This window comes from Gouania willdenowi, chromosome 18 (assembly GCF_900634775.1).
Source record: "Gouania willdenowi chromosome 18, fGouWil2.1, whole genome shotgun sequence".
Classification (NCBI taxonomy): Eukaryota; Metazoa; Chordata; class Actinopteri; order Blenniiformes; family Gobiesocidae; genus Gouania; species Gouania willdenowi.
In genome coordinates, this window is record NC_041061.1 from 18066558 (window position 1) to 18086031 (window position 19474).

The 19474-nt window shown below is 37.6% G+C and overlaps 1 protein-coding gene across 1 annotated transcript in view; it reads right to left on the reverse strand.

Moving 5' to 3' along the window:
- kdm6ba (lysine (K)-specific demethylase 6B, a) overlaps positions 1 to 19474 on the reverse strand; it is a 74680-nt gene that overhangs the window by 33006 nt on the left and 22200 nt on the right. Inside the window, exons 2-3 of the mRNA XM_028475274.1 lie at positions 17527 to 17588; positions 224 to 316 (exon numbers count right to left, since the gene is read on the reverse strand). The gene's annotated coding sequence lies outside the window, so the exon portion shown is untranslated. The remainder of the gene's footprint in view (positions 1 to 223; positions 317 to 17526; positions 17589 to 19474) is intronic.

Consider the following 19474-nt stretch of genomic DNA (forward strand, 5'->3'; position numbering starts at 1 on the left):
GCAGGGCTTCCTCCCACACCTCCTCTCCTCTTCCTGCGTCTATATAAAGCCTGCAGAGAGCGTGCTCTAACTAACTGCTGCACGCCCGGCCTCACAGGAGATCACCATCACCATCCAGCAGACACTGCTGCTGTGTGAAGATATGCCGGCGCTAAACTGCAGGGGCCTCTGCTCCACAGGCCTCAAAGAGAAAGCGATATGGGCGCGCTCATGCTGCGCATACCTTTTTTTTTTGGAGTAGCACCAGGTTATTGATTCACAGTTGTCTTAAGTCTCAGCTTCAGCTGCCAATCATCTCTCCAGGGTCTCCTGAATCCTGAAAGACAGATGAGAAACGTTGTTGTCCAGCTGTCATAAAGGAACAAGAAGAACACAAAGCTAAAGGCGCCCATTTCATTCCACATTATCTACTTCTTTTGATGACTGTTCAACATATATATCATCACGGCTCACACACACTTAGATTTAGTCAAAATTTAGTCATCAGAGCTACTTATATATAGTTAGAGTCTAGTTTTAGTCAACTAAATTACACATTTCTGCATTTTGTTAAAGATTCAATTAGCATTTATCAACCTGACATTAGATGGTATTGATGTTTGTTAATGGATCAATGACATATACAGATTTCACCGCATGATATTTAAAAAAATGCATCATCACTCAAGGTTTGCATGAATATTATGATGGAAATAAAAATATAAATACTTATACAGGACTATAATATATCTAAAATAGGGCAGAAATTAAATTTTAATAGATTGTAAGTAATTTAAAAAAAAAAAAAAAATTTCAAAACAGCAGTCACAGCCAGACAGTCTTCACCCTGTGATGTTTGGAAACTTTGAATAACAGAATAAGTTACAGAAGTAATTTAGTAAAGTAACATCCTAAAATCCAAGTGAGCGCAAATGTTAGGTTTTCAACCTTGGAGTAGGGACCCCATTTGGGGCCGCCTGGAATTAAAATGGGTCCAAATGCAGTTGGACAGAATATTTGTCACATCATTGACCCCATTTCACACAGACAGATTTGATATCAATGTTGTAATAGGATTTTGTCCAATGTGATGAAAATAGTAGTTTTAATAGTCAACAATATGAATCTATTTCGATAGTTTTCGTTCACCTTTTTTGTCATAATTGTGTTATTTTCACTTTCAAAACTGTAAACGACAGAAACTATGACAATTTATAGTCGACAAATTATTTATTTTTTTTAACACAAAACCCAATATTGAGACAAACAAAAGTCAAATCAATGACTACTTTGGATAAACAAGTAACAAACTAGAATATTTAAAACAACAGATGCACCAGTTCCAGAAAATCAAGCCTTAAACACTGAGCTGTGATGTGCGAGTGCAAACCGGGACAAAGTGCGAGAGGTTGTAATCACCACTTCTTATGGTGGGTATGTTTATGTCTGATGTGCCCAGACGTCTATTCTTGGCTATCACATTGCTCGCAGCTACTTTAGCAACACAGTGTGAGAAACCCAGCACTCTGACACCTGATCGTGCACGCAGTGTTACACGCCGGCTCCGGTTTGATGAGACAACACCAAAGCCACCAACTGCGGTTATCGCACGACGGTGTGCGAGAAAGACAGCAATGAGTGTGTGCAAACTTTACACACACACCGACATAGTCTTCGGGGGAAACCCTGTGATGACTCAGCGCTTTGCTGGAAGAAGGCTGACCTCAAACCAGTGGCCCTACATGCTCGACACAGACAGGGGACAGTGTGCGCGACGTTGGTGGGAATTTTTTGCTTTGTGTGATGTCATTTCTGCTTCTTCTGAAGTGAAGGTGGGCAGATACAACAACAGGATGTGTTCAGTGATTTTATGATGGAGAAAGATGAAAAACAACTGCGTCAGATGTCTGAATCTATAGAAGTAAGACTGCTTGACAGAGGCAAGTTTTTGTTTTTTGGGGGGGTTGCATAATCAGCAAAGAAAATGGAAACAGATTGGGAATATCTGCTGCTGGTTAAGCATCCATAAACAATGACAATATATGGTTAAATCATGCACTTCCTTTATGAAAACATTGGTTAAGGCAGTACCGTAATTTCCAAAGTGGGGGGCGCGCCCCCTAGGGTGGACATGACGTCATGTGGGGGTGATGGAACGGCCTAGCTAAACAATGAGCATTCATTTTTTTTTTTTTTTTTTTGCACTCAAACTTTATTTTTTACTTTCTTAAATATGTGATTGTAAGTTTTATGTTGTTTGTACGAGTTCTGAAGAAGAAAAGTCCCAATTTTGAGATTTTTTTACAACGATAGGGACCTGAAAATAATAGATTTTTAAAACGGGTTGAATAATGCAATTCCCATCTAAAAATATTGGTTAAGAGGGGGGGCGCAAAAGAAAAAGTTTGAGAGCCAGTAGGTTAATGTATGAGCAATAGATCGAGCATCAGTGGAAGCACAAACAATGTCGTAAAATAACACAAATCTCTGATCAAAGCACAGAAATGCATTGGCATTATTGAACCGACGAGAATCTCACATTAAAAACTTTAGTAGCTGAAGGGATCTCATAAGATAGACGTTACTCTAAATTACACGTTACTTATTTACTCACTAATTTGACAACTACACTGACTGTAGGAGAAAGTGGCGCTTTCAAACACACAAGAAATGTAAAACTATGCCTTGTAAACAGCTGGAAATAAATACAATACAACTTAAGTCTGTGTAGACGAGGCCAGAGAAAGGTTTGAAAAGTGACGGAGAACAAAAACCAGTCCTCAGTTGCCCTTTCATCTTCATTACATAATTTATCTAGATGGAGATTATGTGCTGGAAGAAACTCAGGAGCATTTCTCTCTTACACACACACACACACACACACACGTGTTTATTCTGAGCTCGCCGACCGTCTGCTTGTCCTTGTATTGGTTCATGTGAGTATTAACGTCATATGCTGAGCATGCCGTTCCAAGTCAGTTATGTAGGCTGATTTTGTCATGCCCTCATCCTCCACACACACAATTAGATAAAGTTAACAAACAGGCTTGTGTGTGGATCAGCCGAGGACACAGCAAACAAACTTTGCTCCCACATTAATAATTATCTCCTGTGAGCATCTACCTCAATAACAGTTATTGAACGCTGTAAATCAGACATGGGCAACAGGCAGCCCGGGGGTCACAGGCAGCCCTCATTCTAATTTTGTGCACAAAATGACAGAAAATACACAAAACAAAAACAATAGCACATTAAAATGTACCAAAAAATCAATATTGCAGAAAATCATAGTAAAAGACAAGACGAAAAAAAAGAAAATACTCCAGAAACACACAAAACTACTACAAAAATGATAGTAAAACATAAAATGACTGCAAATAACACAAAACATAATAGATTACAGAAAATTACAAACAAAGACAAGACAAACGCAACAAATGACTCAGCGATCCCACAGTACTACAAACAAGTCAACAACAGAGACGCACAAAATACAATATAAATGCAAAAGATGACTTATAACAAGCAAAACACCACCAAATGACAACAAAGTCACTCTAAAAACAAATTGTTCTTTCCTGTATTAATGCTCAAATCAGTCATTATTCTAAATGCTGACATGACATGTTGATATTGTGGCACTTCGATCAAACTAACACTATTTTGCGGCCCTCGCTGTGATAAAAATTGCCCACCTCTGCTGTAAATCATAAAGCAACAACTAACCCGGAGCCTGAAAAATCTATCATTCAAACAAACTCTCTTGGCCTATTTTGACCCCTGCACCGCAGCACAACAGCTGGGTTACTGTGGTGCACCCTGTGCTCTATCTACTGCGTCTCAATGACGTTAAAGACGAAAGGGAAACGAGCTCAGAGGGAAGCTGTCATCACCGCTACAGGAAGGATGAGAGAAAGTTTAGCAGAGGGTTGAGGCTTCTTGTGGAAATAAATACGAGTGCGTTCAAAAGCGTCTGTGTTCAGTGTGTTGGCAAACTTCACCTTTCTCCAATAAAAAGCTAGAGTGAGACTAACTGATACACGCGACATCCCAACTAACAAAAATAGTTTCAATGTCAGTGCCTAAAGTTCCCCCCCAGCTCTGTCATTTGGCGTGAACAGCACGTGTATGAGAGACATGACTCACTTAAACCACCTCGACAAAAATAAAACAGTCAGAATAAAAATAAGTCCATTTAACTCAGTCTGTGTTTTTCAGCCTCCAGTTGGACTGAGTGACAAACACAATGACAGAGTAGCTGGGTTTCCGTTACAGATTTTTGCTAAATAAAAGCTATATTTCTAAATGTCGACAAAGTATATTTGCGCATTGAACGTGTTTCCGTTGTAGGTTGTTTTGGGCAGGAGGCTCATAACTCCCGCGAAATCTCATCCCGTGACACTTCCGTCGCAGGTAGACAAACGCTCCAAACCTCCTTATAACACTCCGTATTCCTTTGTTTCAAATCTAATGTGGCAGTAATGTTTTTTTAAAGTATAATGCTAAGAAACGTCTTGGTCTCCTCTTCTGTCTAAATTTACCACGTCATGTTTACTCTGAGAAAAGTGGTCATGTGACCAGGTGACTCACGTCATGTGACCAGATACGTCACGTTCTGGGACGTGCACTTGCGAAAAAGGTGTTTTCATAGCGCTTTTCAGACACATTTCAACATCGACACGTCTGAAATTCCTTCTCACGAATGCGTAAAAGCTTTTTAGCGATATTTGTTTCTTTTCCAAAATTCAGCTATTACCAGTTTTTATTACGCTATTTAGATTCTGCGCATTTCCGAGGGTAATAGAATCCAAGCTAGTGGGCTGTGCATTTTGACTGAAAATATTTTGATAATAAAGTTTTTAAATAACAGCCCTGAAACACTAACAATTAAATTAAAAATCTTAAATTTACAGATATTTGAAAAAAAAAAGTAAAATAATTGTTCTTAAGCTTGAATTGTCAATAAATTGAGTATCATCAATTTATTGATGATTAAAATATTATATTACATTATTAACTTATTCACAGGGAACCATTTTAGAACATTTTAACTGCTTTTTAAAAACCCACAGAATATTTTGTACTGTGAATCTAAAATATTAGACTCTTCTTTCATCAGAACTTTTTTTAGTTTCTAGCTTGTTTCTTCCGTTATCAGGAGTTGAATAGAAGCAAGCTTCACACAAATGGCCAGTTGCTGAGAAAAACACCTTCTTTCCTGTATTAATTCCTGTTATTTTAAATGCTGACCTGAATCATGATGACATGATCCTCCGATTAGACAATCACATTTTTATAAACCGTTTCACTGCACTTTCCTCTCTTTGGCCCCCTTAGGGTCATGTCCATGGACCACATGTTTGACACCACTGATCTACATGCGTGAGTCTGAGGTCTGTGACGCAAACACCTGAGAAACCTGAAACACATCGGTCTTCGGTCTTTGCCTGTTTAGATTACTCTTTAAAGGCCTAGAAACTAGGCTTAGTTACACAAACTGACTACAATCTGCGCCTCCTCTCCCTGTCCTTTGATTACAGATGTTTAAAGATTGCACAAATACCTGAACACCAAATGCTTGCGTCATTGGATCAGCTCAGGAATGAAAATGAGACAGTTATGAGGAGTGAGAATCACTGAAACTTTAGGCATGACTCACACAAACAGGTTCTCACACCCCTTTCACTGTGGCATCATCAGTGGAAACATGCCAGAAATGAAGAGGAAGCCCTCCCTTCCTAACCGGTGAAGTGAAACATTAAAAAAAAAAATCCCACAACCTGTGCAGTGTGCTCTTCTTCAGTGAGGACAGACTCGTGCTGTAAAAGCACCTACTGAGAGCGATGAGAAAAAGTGTGTCCAATAATTGCCCAATAACTTCACTCTGAATGGCCAATTATGGCCTTTAATAGGACAAAGAAATTCATATTTAGATTTTTATGAACCAATTTGTGTAATTTACGAGATTCTTGCAACGTGGGTCTTTCATTTAAATACGCAATATTCTACTTCATCATTCACACGTCACTTTTCATTTTTTAGCAGGTTTAGATTTATATTTGATGCCATTTTTTTTAATAATGTGTGCTGGAAGAGTCAGTTTTAAGCACAGACTCCAAATTTCAGAGACCTGGGGCTCACAGAGCCTGGACAAATTCCACACTTTGCTGTTTATCTCAAGCCTGCCCTGAACAACGAGAACTTTTCACAACCTACATGCACTCGGTGAAGATGAGAAAATGTTCCATATGTGTGTTGATATCTATATTTACTATTAGGTTAGACAGCAAACATGCTGAAATTGACCTGTCAAAGTTTGGCTTAAAGCTTTAAGAAATCCCCTGCACTCCCGCTCTCTTGTTTTGTGTTGCTACAGCAACAAGATAGAAACACCCGGGTGTCATATACACACGTGGTCCATCTTTACACAAAAAATTTGTAACACACACACACGCTCTGACACAGCTCAGGTTGCATCGCAGTGTCTTGAAAAACAAGAGTCAGCACATGTAAGGAGCCTCGTGACCAATTTCTGACGGTGCTGATACTTTCTACATGGCTGCTGCTGCGTTCAAGGGTGTGCAACATCACTTTTCTATAGCAATATATACTTCCTACGGGCACTGCACTAGTCTTTCTATAAAGCAACGAACCTCTGTCTCTCTGTGTGTGTGTGTGTTCCTCAAATATCTCTGCGAATCAGGCTCAGATGGACCTGAGACTTTCAACATGGCTGCTGCTTGGTTCAAGGGTGTGCAACGTCAGATTTGTTTTGACTACAATGATTCGGTTGATAAATTATTTCATAAAACTGTCTTAAATGCAGCTTTGCAGAACAGCTCAATGTTGGCAGGTAGTCATGGTAACTCAGGACAAGTTGAAAGCTGCATAGAAACTACAGGAGTAAAAACGACTAAATTTGAGACCAATCCTCCATAAGTGTATTATTAGGGCGGTCAGACAACAGTAAAATAATGCAATATTTGTACAATTTATTTGTTAACTATAAAGTATTTCATATGTTAAACCAGACATATGAATATTTCTTCATCAAATTTCAGTGCCTTTTCTGCACATTTTTTCTCCCACTTTCAATACATTCTTGGCACTATTAAAGAGTTTCCACCACTTTTTCTACCTAATGCTGCATATGTTGACCCATTATTGTTACTTTTAACGTCTTTTCACGATATTTCATGCTTATGTTTGCCAATTAAAGCACATTTACCATATCTCATTATTTTCCAATATTGACACTTTGAACTCCCTTTACCACTTTTTCGGTCTGTTTTTGGCCACTCTAATTTGCAACTTTTAACCAATTAGTTTAAAAAAATAAAATAAAATCCCATTTCACCACCTTTTCCATTATTTAATCACTTTTAGATGACTATATACTATGGTGCAAATAAACAGTATATATTATTCAGATAAATAAATAAATGTGGTTATCAGATTCAGAGAACAATAGACCATCATTTTGCTGACTTTATGGATGGGCCTCAAAAAGCTCTTCCCTTTATTCCCCCTTATAGACGGCTGTCTCCACATGACTGTTCTTCAATGTTCATGTCTGTATTCAGCCACCTTCATGTTGAGAACCACTGTGTTAAACACCACTGAGAATGTGACTCAGCATGTTGCTTCATCACTTCTGTGCTGTGTATGTCGCTTTAATTTGACTCAACCTTCGTCAGCACTCATAGTAAAACGGGCAGCGATTGTTCATTCATTCAAAGAGACACATGCGGATCACGGGACAAACTCTACACAACACACAAGCAGTAGTCAGGAGTGTCTGTTCCTCTTTTACAGCCACACACATCAAACGGAACGAGGCGTGCTGGTTTCCATGCCAATCGATCCGAGTGATAGGAAGTCAACCTTCAAAGAAAAGAAGCTCCCTCTGTGTTTTACCTTCCGACCCCATGCCAGCACACTTCTCTGGGCTTCTTTATTATGACCAATAAACGGACTCACGACAAAACACTGACCACACAGCGAATAAAGCAGCACATGGAGTTGAAAAAAACGCACGCAGCTCTGATTGGTGGAGCCGGTGCATAACAGCGCTGACTGTTTTTTTTTTCTTTCTTTTAATTATTATTAACACCGTGATGTACACACCGAAAGTCAGGAGGCCAATCAAATTGATTTAAAGCAGCTGATCATCATCAACGATCCGATATAAGGACAGACTATTATATCCCTGAAAGCCAGACCAAAACACCACCCCTCCCCCCCTGGAAATAGAAGCAATGCAAATGACTTCCTTTCAATCCTGCGCTTTGTGTGTGTGTGGATTGACTGAGGAGGGGGGGGGGGGGGGGGCAGCCATCCATTTACTTTATACGGCTGCCGACCTCAGTGATCTTGCCTACCCCCACCCTGCAGAGCCACCAACTCCCCCCCCTCCCCCCCCCCCCCCCCTACACACACACACACACACGATCTCCTTACTCATGCACTTTTCTCCTCTTCCTCTAGCTCTCTTCTATTCTCCTCACTCTTGCTGTGTGCTGATATGTCAAGTCCCTCTTAAAAACTATTATTTCACACTGCAATCACTTCTCAAATAAAGTTAAGAATGTGTATGTATATGTGTGTGTGTGTAGGGGGGGCAAACAACATCAACCAGTAGAAACGACTGGCACCCACGTGCAGTGACTGTTTATACAGATATGGAAAAGATTAGATCAGACTAGGTGGATGTGAGAGAAAAGTGAGCAGTGTGTGGGGTGGGGGTGGGGGTACAGGGTGAACTATAGAATAACTGGAGAATTTCCCCACCTCATGATCAGACAAGATCAGGGGATTTTCTTTTGAACACTTCTGATGAAACACCCACATCAACTCGATTCAAAGTGTGATCGTTAGAATGGGGGGGGAAAAAAAATAAAAATAAATCTGGACTAAGTTTCGTCGTTTCTAAATTATTCCTTTTTTGATTTTTATTTTTTTTTATAAATAAACTAAAATCTAAAATCAACTTGATTCAAGTATACCAAGCCGCCGCACTCACCGTTTACATTAGAAATCCAGTGATCCCATAGGTTCCAATTCCAAACATAAATCCCTGTCCGTTCCCAGTATGTAGATATGTAGAGTAATTCCTCTTTCAGCCACAGCGCTGTTAATCCCCAACAGTCCCCGGTGCTCCCGCTCCAAACAGCCGTGAAACGCGCTCCGGTGTTCGGTCAGAGAAGCTGTCAGTGTTCGCCGGTGTGTTCGCTCCTTTCTGTCCGGATAAAGGTCTCAGTTTCTCGGCTATGTGTGGTCTCTCTCTGAGCCACCGCCCGCTCCGTGTCCGCGTGTGCTCTCTGAGCTCGCTCAGCTTTAAAGGGACGCAGCCACGCACGCATGTGACGTCATCGGACAGCCCCGGAATTCCCTGACAGCGCAAACTGGCACCGAGTCCACACACTGGTACCGAAGAAAGCACTTCCTCATGTGAACACACACACTCACACGCGCACGCACGCACGCACACAAACAAACTATCTTCAGTGTGCACGTTTTCATGTAAACAAAACGTGAATACGTTAGTTTTATTCGGTGGTTTTCAACCTTGGGGTCGTGGCCCCATGTGGGGTCGCGCAGAATTTAAACGGGGTCATCTGAAATGTCTAGTAATTGATAAAATACTGATTCAAATGATATATATATATATATATATATATATATATATATATATATTTATATATATATATATATATATATATTTTTTTTTTTTGTAATTATTTTAGATTATTATTCTTTTTCAAATTAAAACATCATCACAAACAATCCCAAGCAACTGTATTCTATACTTTCACTTCCTCAAATATACATCTAGTTAAAAAAAACAAAAACTGTATAAAAATTAATTAAATAGATAATTAAATAATAATAAAAAGTTAAAATATTTTTGTATTTGTTCTTTTTCAAATTAAAAACACCACACGCATTCTCAAGCAACTGTATTCTATACTTAGAACTAGCGAATCTCGTCACCATAGTGCTACTTATGTCACTGTATCACAAACGTGATCAAAAATTAATTAAAAACAAAAAAGTCTCTGGAGTCGGCAGCAATTTGTGATATCAAAACGGGGTCCCGACCAAAAAAAGGTTGGGAACCACTGGTTTAACTTAAAACAAGGCTCACATCTGCTCTGCTTCCTGCTTGAGGAGCCTTTAATTTTAGAAAAGAATGAAAGTATGAAGATTGGAAATTTGCAACTAATTTTCTCCAAATTTACAATGTAATTTGCCAGAAGTCTGTGTGAAGTCTCAGAGAGAATTTTCGAGGGTATAGAGGAAAAAAAAATAGTGATTCAATAATTCTGCAAATAATGTACTATTGCAAGCCCCATCGTAATTTGGTGGAGTTTTATTGGTTTTGGGAATTTGGATGGAGTGAGAAATCTATTTACAAAGAGTCATGTTTTTGCTATATATTTTTTTTTATTTTAAACCAAATCTTCCTGTGGGCCGAACCTTGTTTTTCCTCAGTAAGAATCAATCATACTCCCATAGTCTTCAACACTGGCTGTATAACCTCTGATAAGTGAGGACAGTGTAGCTTCTACGCGGCTACAGTGAAGTGGACTGAGCTTTATTAAAGGCCCTGATGAAGTCAGTGTGTGTCATGTGCTGTATTATCACTAATTGTGAGCCAATCGTCACCAGGGTGGAACTGGAACCTCGGGTTATGTGACAATGAACCCTCTGTGGAGTGGTTGGTGTTGGGGAGACGAGGAGCGATGGCGAGTTGATGGCATTGAGACGCACTTTGTTCACTCGTTGGATGTACAGTATTCTCTTTGGGGAAACCAGTTATACCAAACGAGTCCTACTAGAGGTGTGAGGAAAAATCGATTCGGCGATATATCGTGATATTTCACCACGCGATTATCGCATCAATCCAAAAATCAAGTTTTTTTAACAAATAAATAAATAAAAATTGTGCAAACATATGCATAGCACGTGAATCACATCAGTGAACCACTCCTCAGTGCTTTTTAGCTTGGACATTGATTGCACTTTATTTCATAAAACACACTGGGCACTTTCATAGATGTATGCGGTTACTTTATTATTATTATTATTATTATTAAGAATCTAAGAACTTAACAAAACCAGAATCTGTTGTAGAAGCAAAAGTTTAACTACTTTGAAAAATGTAATTTGACAGTTTGATAAACATACAACTTGTTTTTGATATTGGTACTTGCATTACAGTGTTAACATTTCCTTGTTCTTGCAAGTTTAAAAAAATGAAATAAATTGTATTTCACACCATTTTGTACTTGTAAAGTTGACATTTGAAATGATTGATAATCTGATATATACAGTATGTATATCATATTGTTTAGTATCGGGATATATCGTATCGTGACATGTAAATCATGCATCAGATCATATTGTTAAATTCGTGGCAATGCGCACCCCTAATTCCTACTTCATCTGCACAAATACTAAAATAGTAGACCTGAGGGAATCCATCTCATGGCAGTAGCACATATCTGATAGCATCTGAGCTAATGACTAGCTTGTACAAAAAAAAGAAAAAGGTAAAGACTTGAGGTAACAAGTGATCTGATAGTGTAATTACTGTATTATAATCAATCAAATGAGCTGTCGAGACACAGCTTTATCACATCATCAGGAAGCTATTAGAGCCTTCAGTCCTTAACTATCCACCATAGGCCTGTAAACTGCAGTGATTTAAACACAGGTTATATTATATAGAGCTTCGCTCTGCTCGCACTGTATATGTGCAGTGCTATCCTGCATGCCTCACATCATCAATTATAACTGTAATCACGTAATTGATCATTAATTACATTTGTGGTGTAATTATACAGTAATTGTAATTTAAAACTGTGCTATTATAATCATAATTGGGTTCAGATAATCGACTTTGTAATTGTAATTGGCATGGAAATTCTATTAAAACTACAACCTATCTATTCTATATCTATAATGCAAGGAACATCTGTGTGTGTGCGTGTGTCTCAAATATCTCTGTGAATCAGGCTCAGATTGACCTGAGACTTTCAACATGGGTGCTGCTTAGTTCAAAGGTGTGCAACGTCGAATTTATTTGGACCGCAATGATACCGTTCATAAATCATTTCATAAAATTGTCTTAAATGCAGCTTTGCAGAGCAGCTCAATGTTGACAGGTAGTCAAGGTGACTCAGGATAAGTTAGAACAGCTCAATGTTGACAGTCATGGCAACTCAGGATGTAGTAATTCAGAATTAAATTTGCATTAATAATTGAGTGTTTACAAGATCAGTTTAAAGAGGATTTAACTTGTATTCTAAATTAAAGAGTAGGGTTGTAACGATTAATCGTAAGGCATTTAAAAATCGATTCATAGGTACCACGGTTCACATCGATGCTCTGAAAATTGAATCGCAGTACTTCTTTTAAACAGCAGAGGGCGCTATATATTAATCCTTCCAGAAGCGGACGTGGCAGGCGGAATCTGCTACTACTTTCTTTCTGGCCGCCATTTACTGTTAAACATTCTCATAAATGATTCTTTACATCTTTAGCACCGAAAGAATATCTGCAATATTACGTGAATATCTGTAAAAATTACGTTTTTCTATTAGCTCTGTCTGCTAGCATAGCATCTCTTCTTCACTGGTGGAATATCTGCATGCCAACCGACCACTGGGTTACCGCCCTCTGCTGGTGTAAACAAATATCTGACGTAAACGCAGTAAAATTAGTTTTTTTTTTTTTTTTAAAGTCTAATTGTTAAGGCACAAAATACATTTTCAGTTGCACATTTAAAAAGAAAAAGAACTATTATGTAGCTTTGAATTGTTTACTATAGAACCAGACCTTAAATTAATAGGCTTCTTCTTCATTTGTATTATTCCTTTATTTATTTCATTCAAGATTTATTTTTAGTTAAATTGCATTGTTTTGAATAGTTTATCAAGGGATTCTTTTGACAATGAAAAATAAAAGTAAAATAGTACAGTATTTTCCCCAAAAAAATAAAGGAATATTTTTCAGTCATCATTTGACTACAGTCCCATTTTGTAAAATAAATCGTGAGAAAATTGTATCGTGAACCCAGTATCGTGAATCGAATCGTATCGGGAGTTGAGTGAATCGTTACATCCCTATTAAAGAGGAATTAAAGCTCCCATGTAAACCATTTCAGTTCTCTTGAGTATCATTTTTAAATAAATTGAAATTGAGGGGTAGACTGTACTGACAAAAAAGGCTCAGATGCTCACGCAAAATACAATAATACCACTATTTCCATTGATTAGGAAGCTTAACAAGGAAACCAAGAGATGAGAAACAAATTAGATGCTAGATAATATGTATTTACAGTATATGTACGTATTTTACAGCAGATTTAAGACATTAAATTGACCCGTTATCATAAGAGATGCTAACAAGAGGAAGATTAAGTTTTGAGTTTTATTGTGATTAATTGTAATTGAATTTTAGTAATTGAGAATTGTAAATGGAAAAAAAGCTGTTCACCATAATCATCATTTAGTTGTAATTGAACATGGGTAATTGAAGACGTAATTGTAATTGAAAAATGTAACTGACTCCTGAGTCTATGGGAGCCTATAGCGTGTTCCCAGTGTGTTTGTTCCATTAGAAGTGAGTAGAAAGTGGTTGATTGTCTCAAAGGTGTGGCTTAATGTGTGTCAATGTGTGTGTAATTGCGCCGTAAAAGAGTGTGGTGGGACACCATTAGCCCAACAAAATGAACAGGAAGGAGACTGCTGATGGAAGTGAGGAAGCCTCCAGAGTGCCACCTTACATACACGCCCACACACACACACATGCACACATGCACACGCACACACACGTGCACACACACGCGCACACACACACAGTTTATAAGAGGAGCCTGAAAACATCAATATCTACATTTGAGCTCAACTTTCATCCTCCTTTCCACAGCAAGGGAAACCCAAGCTTTGCACTATGTCATGGGAATCGTGTGTGTGTGTGTGTGTGTGAGAGAGAGGAAGGAAGGGACTGTAAGTGGGAAAAATGAAACAATGTAGACCTATGATTTTCCTCCTAACACGTCGCATCCTGTGTTCTACTGAGGAGGATTCGCAAGTGTGTGTGTGTGTGTGTGTGTGTGTGTGTGTGTGTGCGCGTGTGTGTGTGGAAACAAACGGAGACAACGATTTATAACAAATACTGTATACACAACATTTACATTTCTGGAATATTGCTGTTGTTCCTGCTGGAAAACAAACCCACACAGGCAGTGCTGTGAGGTCCGGCCGCAGTGGTAATTTTTACCCAAAGTATTGGTTGACTTGCTTTTACTGGCACATAAACTTTTAATTGGTTATAAAATGTATATGAAACAAGCAGAGATGCCTAAACTCACCATAATTTTCCAATTTGCACAAAGGCTAAAAAAGGCTGTGTTCAGTATTTCTTATCAGGAATCCAGACACATAAACAATCTCTCCATATTTGATGTAAAAAATAATTACAATAGATTAAACAATTGTAACACAGTAAACCATTTTTAACTGCAGTTTTTAATTAATGTCAAATTAAGTGAGATTATGTCAAATAGAATAGCCTATTCCAGAGGTTCACAACCTTTTTCAGGTTGTGACCCCATTTTGATAACACAAATGTCAGGTGACCCCAGAGACATGTATTTTCTAGAATTCGTTTTTGATGAAGAAATATTTATACTGCATTTTATTTGAACTAGAAAGTTTAAGTATACAGTTATTTGATATTTATTGTGTGTGATGTGTATTTGAAAAACAATAATAATTAAAAAAAAATGTAAAAACATAAATCTGATTTTTTTTTTTTTTTTTTACCAAATACTAAACATTTTAGGCGACCCCATTTTAATTCCAGGCGACCCCGCACGGGGTCTCGACCCCAAGGTTGAAAAACCCTAGCCTATTCACTATTTTTGAAAGTAGAAACTTAGAACTAGATGATAATCAGTGAGAAATCAGCCAATCAGCATCCAGCTACCTAGGAAAAACAGGCTTCTATTGACGTGTTTTGACTCCATACTATTTATTTTCACTGGAAAAAGACAGATGTTGAGATTTTGATTATTAAATTACACAGAGCTTGTTAGAAATATCACAAGTGAATAAAAATAACGCTAATTTTATCTAATCATTGTTTTTCAACTTGTCAAAAAAGACATTTATCATATCACTTAGACACACAAACACACACATTTGAAAACACAGTGCATAATCCTGATGAGGACCAGATACCAGGACTGTGTGTGTGCATGTGTGTAGGAGACTGTGTCCCTGGTACAGATGGTTCCTCACTGCCTCTTATATGTAGGCATGTGTGTGGGACACTTTGTGTGTGTGTGTGTAGATGTGGCACAGTGTGAGTCAGCCTTTGGGTACACTGGGAGACCGACAGACACAATAATAATCACCTGCTCACACACTCTCCCACAAACACAGGCAGCAGTGAGACAGACTGAGCGCGCCCACATACAGCAGCTCTCACTCAGAATTAAAAGAATTCTACAACAGGAGAGGGAACAACAGGGAGCCCTGGTGTTCCTTATAGTCCCCTAAACATCCAGCTAATCCCGACTGTTGCTTTGTGATAAACTCAGCACATCAGTTCTGCTTAATTCACTCTGAATCCCAAAGTTACACACGGAGAGAAGTAAGATGCTTACAAAGCTAAAATATTCTTTTAGGAAGGAACACACAACAAGCTTAGATCATCCTTGAATTTAGACACAGTGCAAAATGAGTCCAAATTACACAAAAAGACAGAAAAAGACAACAAAAATGTCATGACTCCAAAAAGACACCTACAAAAACACACAAAATGAATCAACACACAAAACAATGTCAAAAATGCACTAATAAATACAAAATACAGAAAATGACAACAAAAACACAGAAAATGACAACAAAAACACAGAAAATGACAGATCAATACATAAAAGATAACAAAAATACAACTCCAAATGACTCAAAAACACACACAAGACACCTACAAAACACACAAAAACCATAAAAAAAAAAAAAATACAGAAAATGACACCAAAAACACAAAAATGACATAAAACACACACAAAACGACAGAAAAATACATAAAAGATAACACAAAGCAAATCAACACACAAAAACATCGGAAAAACAAAAAAAGATGACAAAAAAAAAAAAATGGACAAAGACAAACAAAAACACATGACAGAAAATTACACAAAATGACTCCAAAAGCATACAAAATTACAGTAAGATATACAAAACGACAACAAAAATAAAATTACTCCGAAAACATACAAAATGACTACAAAAATACACAAACCAACAACAAAAATTCATAAAACAACACAAAAGTATACAAAAATGACAAGAACATATACAAAACAACCACAAACATAGCCAATAAGCTTTGTTCTGTTCTTGTGCTAATGCTCAGATTGGTCTTTTTTTCGAAATGCTAACATAAATGTTGATAATGTGGCCCTCAGATCAGACAATCACAGTTTTGTGGTCTCCGCTGTGATAAAAGTTGTTAATTCAATTTAAAGAAACATGAATACCAGAAATTATCCATGTGTCCAGTTGGACCTTTTGTTCTGATGAGTAAAACCTCGTTGCAGCTTTACCGAATACAAAAAAAAAAAAAACTTCAGAATTCTTAGAGGACGTCATCAGATAAGCTGGATGCGGGTGAAACCACAAATTATTCAGCACACTTTAGTATAATTACTAGCTGCTTGTGTTTGACATTAACTGCATTTGGATCCAAGACGCTCTTTAGAAATGTTAAATTCTTATCAGTGGACGTTTCGATGATTTCTTGCTCAGAAAACACATTAATTAACTCAGGTTTTCATATTTTTCTATTTCTAAGAGCTAAAAATAAACTATCAACTTCAAATTATGTAGTAACGAGTGAGTGGCGAACCAATAACAATGACAATACTTTAGAAAATGATAAGTGGTTCTGTACATTCTAAGTTTAACACAGTGTACACTGCAGCCTATATCCAGTGCTCTTATTGTGAATATGGAAATAAAACAGCTCGAACTGTATGTTGAAGCGGTTACTTTTTATCTATTTGTAATCTTATCTATTTGTCACACAGAAAGTTACATCCATTATAAGGAAGTGGCAGCCCCAGGAATAAGTGGGATTAAAGTAGCTAAACACAGTGCAATTGGAGGTTTGTTTTATTGCTTAATGAATGATTTCCCAGTAACCAAAGAAAATAACAAATCATTTACTTTTCTTTGAAGGGCAAAGACGCTGCAAGTTTCTTACGCGAGTGGCAAATCCTTTGAAGTACTAATCGGCACGGAGACGCAGAGTTCAAAGGAGAGAAAAAAAAAAAAAACTGTTGCTTTTTGTGTATGCATGAGAGCAGAGATCTACACACACCCATGGTTTCACAACAAGCCACGTTTTACGCATTAGACAGTCACACACACACAAACACACACACCCATGCCCAGGCACAAGCACAAGCACACACACACACACACACACAACAATAAAACATTTGCGATGATATTAAATAGTGCTCACCTGGTGAGAGGTCAAGTCTTCGTCTTTCAGCAGGCCCCGCCCACCATGACACCCTCCGCCTCCTGCAGCCACAACAAAAAGAACATAAGGTCAACATAGAGGCTGATGTTCCAACACACATTCAGCATATATCAGTGTTACACACATACAAAAGCAGCCTGACTGAAGTCAGAAGGCCAAACACATTTATCACATTCCAGTGTGCGTCCGAGCTCCAGTCATTGATTCATCAGCCTTTCACTCACACGTTTATAGATCATCACCTCGACTCGACCCGGATTTATCTTTGATTTCATTCACTCAGCACGCACAGCAATGTCTGTTCTGTGGTCACCGTGTCAGGGATTTGTCATTCATTGCAGGCTTATGAAACCACTTTGTGTGTGTGTGTGTGTGTGTGCCAGAATGTACAGCAATCTGTGTCCATCTGTGTTTGTGAGCCTGCTGTTCAGTGATTCACAGGCTTACGGCCACATGGGTACAAACAGGTGGCACTTTGGTGTACCTGCCTCCACATTCACGCACACACATTTGCCACTAGTTCAATGACACCAACTAGCCCAATCCACTTGACCTCGGTATATTCTTTTAATCTTATGTATGTCTAACACTGGATAGACCTTTGTTCTATGCATATCATTACACGCTCACATTTATCACAGTAGGAAAACCATTTTTTTAAAAGCCAATTGTAAGTTTTAGCTGTATCTACCTCAAGGGTGGAAGAAAAAAATCGTTTCAGCGATATATTACAATATTTCACAGCGCGATTATTGTATTGATCCAAAAAATGTCCAAATTGACTTTTTAAACCATGTTTTTTAATGGGAAAAAAAAACAATCTAATTGCCCTAAATGCCCGGTCACCAGTTGATTGCAATTTATTTTCATAAAACATACTGGGCACTTTAAGATGTCTGTGGTTACTTTTTAAGAATTTGAGAACTTAACAGATTCAGAATCTGTTGCCGAAGCAAAAGTTAAGTTTTCAAAGAGTTTGATGAACATACCACTTGTTTTTGATATTGGTATTTGAATTACAGTTAGTTACAATTTACTTGTTCTTGCAAGTTTAAAAAAAATAAAACAAATTGTATTTCATACTATTTTGTATTCGTAAAGGTCAAATTTGCAATTAATGATATTGCGTTGTATCGCAATGTATATCGTATTGTTCAGAATCAGGATATATCCTATTGTGACGAATTGTGAATCGTATCGTCAGATTCATGGCAACGCACACAACTATACGTAGAATATTGATACGTTTCTATATCAAATATCAGTAGGTAGACAGCAAGGATGTAAAAAACTATCAATTCAGCGATATATCACGATATTTCACCACACGATTATCGTATCAATCCAAGAAATTATTTTCAGAAAACATACTGAGCACTTTTATAGATGTATCTAGTTATTTTTATTTTAAAGAGTTTAAAAAAATTAACAGAATCAGAATCTGTTGTAGAAGCAAAAGATAAAGTTTAAAAAAAAAGTAGTTTGACAGTTTGATAAACATACCACTTGTTTTTAATATCGGTAGTTGAATTACAGTTAGTTACCATTTACTTGTTCTCGCAAGTTTAAAAAACAAAAAAAACAAAATTGTATTTCATACTATTTCGTACTTTATCTTTATTGATATTGTGATATATCGCAATGTATAGCGTATTGGAAAGTATCGGAATATATCGTATTGTGACAGACAATTTGTGAATCCTATCGTATGAATCATGACAATGCACACCCCTAATCTACAGGCTTTTATTTTGAAAACAGAAATCCACCAGCTGCATTTAGTTATTTCTTCACACATCCATTAACCTGAGCGTTGGAAAAATATCCAGCTCTTTAAGCACCCTACAGCTAGATAAATATATTTCTCCACCTTTAAGTATTTCTTTTTTTATGTCAGGTATTCGACCCGCAGGGCTGCAACATAAAA